Source organism: Phoenix dactylifera, chromosome 11 (genome assembly GCF_051530095.1).
Source record: "Phoenix dactylifera cultivar Ajwa chromosome 11, Ajwa_hap1_PhDact_Kaust_v1.1, whole genome shotgun sequence".
Taxonomy (NCBI): Eukaryota; Viridiplantae; Streptophyta; class Magnoliopsida; order Arecales; family Arecaceae; genus Phoenix; species Phoenix dactylifera.
The window spans coordinates 7,059,557-7,067,308 of NC_143200.1; positions in this window are offsets into that span (position 1 = coordinate 7,059,557).

Consider the following 7,752-nt stretch of genomic DNA (forward strand, 5'->3'; position numbering starts at 1 on the left):
CTCTGACTATGCTGCTAAATTTTAGCTTAAGTCCAGTACTAGTTACTATACTATAGAGTAACATATTATTACATAGCGTTGGAACCAAACTCAAAAGGTCACTAAAAATAGAACTATTCTAGCTAGGACATTCCTAGAATAAATAGGATTCCTTTAGAATAATGTCAAATAGGAATAGAATCCTAGTGTAAATATGACAAACAAATAAATAAATCTCAATAAAATTATGATGAGCAATGACCACCAAACTACGAAGCAAGAAAATCTTTTTAAAGATTTATTCTTCAGCACATAAAAAGCAAACTGAAGCACAAAGTGATTCTTTTTGACAAATTATGTCGTTCTTATTGTATAAACAATTTAAATATTTTGAGAAGCGGACTGAATGGAGAAAAGAAAGAGATTTAATAATAGAAAGGAAAGAAACTCTTGCGGACTGAATGGGAGAAGAAGATAATGGAAAACAGTCTCAAGATGCGATCCTCGTGAATTCCTTGCCTATACCTTGACCTTCATCCTCACACTGCTACTGGTGAATAGTAGCGAAAGTAATTCGAAAAAGGTGTTAGATTGCCTGAAGCCCGGCTTGAATGCCAAGATGGTTCGGCTGCCTAACGACTTCACATGTCAATTCTAGTAACATTTGGATTGTATAATTAATCCAATTCAAACACGTAGGGGATTCTAACTTGGATATGAATCTGATTTTCAATGATTGGTCCATATCTAACAGTGGATCTAAAAGTTATCATATGCTTAGTCATTATTAGATATTTCATTGGGTTGATTTAGGAAGATTCTTAAGGCATTTCTTTTCAAGTTTGGTAGTACAGCTATCTTACCATGATAGCCAATACATTTCCAATATGCATTATAATATCTAGTTGTCAAAATATGGTGGAGTTTACTTTCATTGTAGCAATAATGTTAGGCAGGCATTGGTAATTGATATAAAAAATATATTTAAATTTATTGGTTAATTAAATTTGTTGGATTGTGTATGAGGGGGTCATTGGAAAGGCACAGGCGTATATGCATCTATCATCCTCCAATCAAGATTGTTGCAATTTCATTTGTCATGCATGTTAAAAATATACACCTATAATCTTTTTATCACCTCGAGGCTAGAATTGTTTATACAAACACAAGACCAATAAGGGATATAATTTTATGGTTCAAAGCTAGATCGAAATAAGGTCCTCTTCTCCTTATGTTGAGTTGAGATTTCCAATAGGATAGGAGCCAATTCGGCAAGTTAGTTATCTCCCTTCCAACACTATTTCGTTCTTGGAATTTCAAATTTTAATTAATGTCCATTTCTCATGAGAGAATGGTGGCTACAAGACAAAAGGGACAACAATCATGCCTTTAATGTTGATTGGAAAAGAAAACCCTTCATAAACATTGATGTTAAGTAGTAATTTGCTTGCCAATTATTTTCTTAGACCCCTCATAGTTTTTATCTCAAAATACAATTATTTTATTATATGCTTTTCCACACGTTCCACAAAATTCCTTTTCAGTATTGAATTGGGGTTACAATTTATATATAAATTTCAAATTAGTTAATTGATTATGTAACAATATAAGAAATTTATTCTTGATCTAGAGCATGCTGAAATAGTGGAAAATGTAAGATAAAATTAATTCATTCTAAAATCAAATAAACTTGCAAACTTTAATGTATATGAAAAGAACAAAACTTATAAATATTCAAGGATTAGGAGGATTGTGCTACCACTCTCATTGGGATCATTCATTGCTTGTCTTTAGACAACTATGCGAACTTGGACTTTGAAAATATTGGAAGTAGTTAACACCATGATAGCTTGGGGGCCCAAGATAGGCGGCCCAATCTTCAATATATAAAAATATGTTCAATTAAACTTTGCTAAACAATCCAATGTTGTAATTTTCTCCATTTTCATTTTAAATTTTGATTAGCTATTTTATTTTGTTTTACTTTTCAAGGTCTTTATAGGCCAAGTATTCATGATCTAGGAGTTTAATATTCATTCTTTTAAATTAATTGTTAGGAGTGCTTCCTCCCTTTACTTCTTCTCCATTCAAACCCCTAATTGATGTAATTGATAGTTTTACCACCATTACTTAAAGAGAAAATTAAAAAAGATGGAAAAATTAACATAAGTTTGATTAAGTAGATTTCAAATACTACATTCCACAAATATACAATTTAAGATGGGCATGTCAAATTATGTTTATAGATCAACTAAGGTACAATTATATACTTATCTCATTTGTTTAAATTTTTTCAATGTTATCCTTTCTAAATTTAGTTCTTTTATGCGAAGCATGACTTTCACTATCTCTACTACATTGCTACTAAAAAAGGGAAAGACACGGTGTTAATTCTTTATAAAATTTTAAGTGTACCTCCATCACCATTATTGTGTATGTTCTCTACACTTGAAAGTAGGGTTGTGGTACCTATTTGATAATTGTTGTCCAGCTATGCAGCCCAAGAAGAGGATAAATTGGGCTTTTTAAAAACTTTAAGTGAAATGCAGTAGAATAAAACTCGAAATACAAACTCCAAGTTCACCCCTAATCAAGCAAAACTTGTCTTCACTAAGGAGTTTGGTAAAGATATCAGCTAATTAGTTTTTAAAATAATAAAATCAATCATTACATTATTGTGTTGAATATTGTCTCTTATGAATGATGTCTTATCTCAATGCGTTTACTTCTTGAGTGTTGTACAGAGTTTTTAGTTAAGTTAATAACACTTGTGTTGTCACATCTTTTAAAAATTTTATCAAATTTTACATCATAATCCTCAAGTTGTTGCTTAATCATAAGATTTGCATTGAGCACAATAACTTTCGGCTGCTATGTATTCATCTTCAGCTCTAGACAAAGCTACCGAATTTTATGTCTTACTAGACTAGAAGATTGAGTTAACTCAAAAAATTGGCAAGTTCTACTGGTGCTTTTTTTTATCAATTTTGCAACCAACGAAATCTGCATCTGAATGTCCAATTAGGCTAATTGAGGATTATTTAGAGTACCATAAGTCCAGATTTTGTGTTTTAAATTTTTTATGATTCTTTTAACATCTGTTAAGTGTGATTGTTTAGAATTAGAGTGATATCTAGCACATAAACGAATGTTAAATATGATATCAGGTCTACTAGCATTAAGATATAATAGTAAATGATAAAGATTTATATCAATACTCTTACCATGCTTATATTTATCTAATTTATAAGAGGGGCTCATAGGGTACAAATATGCTTGGTTTTCTCTATACCAAATTTTTTTAAGATTTCTCTTGTATACTTGCTTTGGCTAATAAAGATCCCATCTTTAGTTTGGTTAATTTAAAGTTCGAGAAAAAATGTGAGTTCACCCATCATGCCCATCTCGAATTTTACCTGCATGAGCTTAGCAAAATCTTGACAAAAAGCTTCATTAGTGGCACCAAAAATAATATCATTAATATATATTTGAACAATCAAAACATCATCATCTTTTTTTATAAAAAAGAGTTTTACCCATATTTCCTCTTGAAAAATTATTTTCTATAAAAAATGTACTCAGTATTTCATTTCAAGCTCTAGAAGCTTACTTTAGACCATATAATACCTTATTTAATTTGAAGGCATGATTTGAAAATTTATGATTTTCAAAATAAAGAGGTTGTTCCATATAAACTTCCTCTGCTATAAATTCATTTAGAAAAGCACTTTTAACATCCATTTGAAATATTTTGAAATTCTTGTAGCAAGCAAATGTAAGTAATAGTTTGATAGCTTCTAATATTGTAATATGAGCAAAAGTTTCGTTAAAATCTCTTGATGATATTCTGTAGCAACTAATCTGGCTTTATTTCTAATAACATCTTCACCTTCATTTGATTTGTTTCTATATACCCATTTTGTTTTTATTACAAAATAATCTTTGGGTCTACTTACAAGCTTCCAAACATTATTTCTTTTAAATTGGTTCAATTCTTTCTGCATGGTAATTATCCAATTATGATCTTATTCAGCTTCTTCTACAATTTTTTGTTCGATTTAAGATGCAAAAGCTAAGTGATTATATGCATCTCTAATAGAGGACCTAGTTCTTACCCCATGCGATCGATCACCAATAATAAATTTCTTTGGGTGATTATGAACATACCTCTATTCTCTAAGTAAGTTATATCTATCTTGAAATTGTTGTTGTGGCTGATCTTCCTCTTCTTGATCATTCCATTATCTTTTTTTTATGGTCCATTGCATCTTGTGTATACAAGTCATTCATGGTGAGGTCCTTTATTTTTTTGTCCAATGAATATGCATCATCATCAAATACTTTTTTCTTTCTTGATGAAAGATCATTAGTCTTATCAAATAAAATATGCATAAATGTTTCTAATACTAGGGTTCTCTTGTTGAATACTCTATATGCCTTGCTAGAAGATGAGCATCCAAAAAAAATTGCCTCATCGGATTTGACATCAAATTTTTCTAATTTATCTTTTACCATTATTGAGTACAAAATATTTGCAACCAAAAATATAAAAATACCTAATATTAGGTTTTCTATTTTTCCAAAGCTTATAGAATGTTTTCTTTAACAATAGTATAATTGAAACTCTATTTAGAATGTAACATGTTGCGTTGATTGCCTCAGCCTAAAAATATCTTGGAAGAAAGCTTTCGCATAGTATAGTTCTAGCTTTTTTTTTTAAGAGTTATATTTTTTCTATTTACCACCCCATTCTATTGAGATGTCCTAAGTGTAGAGAAATTATATTCAATGCCATTAATTTTTAAATTTAGTTTTGTGATCACTTCTGATTTTAGGAACTTGCATGCCTCTTTTATTTGAAATTCTTTTGTAAAGTTTTCAAAATGCAGAAAAAGCTTCATCTTTATCTGCTAGAAATAAAATCCATGTAAATCTCGAAAAGCCACTAGTGATGACAAACCAAAATATTTGCCACCTTGACTTGCAGTTTTACTTGGCCCAAATAAATCTATATACAAAAGTTTTAAAGGCCTAAAGTTGAAATCATGTTCTTTGATTTAAAAGAGACTCTAGTTTGCTTTCCTAATTGGCATGGATCACAAACTTTGTCTTTTTTAAAACTTAATTTTGGCAAACCAATAGCTAGATCTTTTCTATCTAATTTTGAAAAAAGATCTATGCTTGCATGAGCTAATCTACGATGTCATAATCAACTAGTCTCACTTATTTTGGCATTTATTGTAACTAAGTATTGCATATTTTTTATAGATAAATGATCTAGATTTAGCATGTATATGTTTTCATGCATATGCCCTGTAAATTTTATGCCATCCTCATTAGGACTAGAAATAATGCATATAGAGGATTCAAATACTACTTTAAAGTGTTTGTCACGTAGTTGACTAATGCTAAGTAAATTATGCTTAAGACCATCAATTAATAGTATATTTTCAATAAAGGTAGAAGGGGTAATACCAATGTTGTCAATTTTAATGATTTTTCATTTGCAGTTGTCGCCATAGGTGACCACCCCTCCATCTTTTCTTTTAAGAAAAATAAATTGTGATTCATCTCCTATTATATGTCTAAAGCACCTGGTATTTAAATACCATCTTCTATTTAATCCACGGGGCGCTAGACATACCTGCACTATAGAAATCAAGTTTTTGTCTTAAATGCCTAAGATTTCTTACGTCCTTGAAGGTTGGCTATTATGATTCTTTTTGGAACCTATTTTTGTTAATTGCTAGTTTACTAATTGAGCTATTTACACTATAGTTGTAGGTAAATAATTTGTGGCCAGTTTTTTCACATTTAAAATATGTTGTCTTACTTGAGCAATTGCTTGATGATTTGACAAACATATTTTTTAATAATTTTTATTTTTGTAAAGGATTATGGCCAAGTCCAACTTTATCAAAAATAGCTCGTTGGCTATCTAAGAGCATATTTAACATTTTAGAACTTAAAGTAAATTTATCTACAATTGGCTCTAGCTTATTTACTTCCTTTTTTAGGTTCTGTTTTTTTTTTTTATTGAGGATTGTTTTGCTTTTGAGGTTTCTTCATTTTCATTTATAAAATAGTGATTTTTTAGTTTTAGTTCTTTATTTCTTTGACTAAGCTTTTTAAACTCATCTAGTAATACATTAAAAGTTTTTTGAAGCTCATCAAAGGTGAAATCACTAATGTGTTCAAAATTTACCTCATTCTCATGGGCCATGAGGCACATATTTGCTATTTTTTTTGGTCTCTTTCTTTGAACTTGATTCATCGCTATCGCTCCATGTTGTGACCATAGCTTTTTTTCTTGGCTTCTTGAGAGCTTTCTTAAGTAGTGGGCAGTTTGCTCTAAAATGATTTGACTTTTTACGCTCATAACACCCTAGCTACTCTTCTTTTTCTTTTTTTTTGCTTGACTCTCCCTTAGCCAATAGCCTTTTTCTCATTCTTTGTCTTCTCTTTCTCATGAATCGCTTGAGTTTTCTTATAATTAAGGCCATCTCCTCATCAACCTATGTACCATCTTAGTCCTCTCTCTCTCTCTCTCTCTTTCTCTTTTTAAGCTATTAATTTGAGAGTAATGGTTCTTTTTTTCTTTGACTCTTCTTCTTCTTCAAAGATTTGCTTCATGGTCAGCTCATGAGTTATTAGAGAACTCAGCAACTTTTTTAGAGGAATGGTGTTGAGGTCTTTTGCCTCTTGAACGACAATTACTTTGGCCTCCCAAGCTCTTGGTAGTAACATGAGAATCTTTCTCACCAAATTACTATTAGCATAAGATTTTTCAAAACTTTAAGACCATTAATAATATCAGTAAAATGAGTAAACATTTCAATGATTAGCTCATTTGATTATATTTTAAATAATTTATATTTACGTACAAGCATATTAATTTTAGATTCGACTTGGTTACTAGCTTTCATGAGTTATTTTCAGCCTATCCCAAATTTCTTCAGCAGAATTATAAGTTGAAATATGATTGAATTCAATTAGTATCTAAGGAGCAATAAAAATTATTAATGGGCTTAGTATTTAGTGCCATTTTCTTTATCAAACTCTTCCTATTCCCCTTTGGCTTTGGGAAGAGACACACCATCAATGAGTTTTATGGGTGTGTGAAGACCATTAACTATGACACTTCAAATATCATAATCTAATGCCTGAACAAAGATGTGCATGTGTGCTTTCCAACAAATATAATTTGTGCCATTGAAAAGTGGAGGTCTATTCGTGAATTATCCCTCGATAAGAGAGGTTCCAATTGGAGTTGTCATAGATCTTTAACTATTTGACTATTAGGTCAATGAAAAGTTTGAGTACCAAGGCTCTGATACTACTTGTTGTCCAGCTTTGCAGTCCCAAAAAGGGGTGAATTGGGTTTTTCTAAAACTTTAAGTGAAATGTAGAAAAATTTTCTATATTTGCATGTGAGCATTCAAGGGTTTATTTAAGGCCTTTTTGGAGTCGAGTTTTTTTATGTAGAGATTTTGATAATTAATCTTTATTTGAGAGTTCCAAAAAGCTTTCTTCTTAGCTTTCTGTGAACATTCAAGTATACTCAAAACAACTAATTAGTAAACTTTTTACACAAATATTTTGCATCATCAATATCAAACTTTTAGAGTCAACAATAATATTAGATCTACAATCATGTCTAGATATAAAACTATTTAAAACTAAAGTTATAATTATCCGTGATTAATAATTTGCAAGATAGATGGTACATATTTTCGAATCATTAGTATATGAAAAAACACCTAAATTATTTTC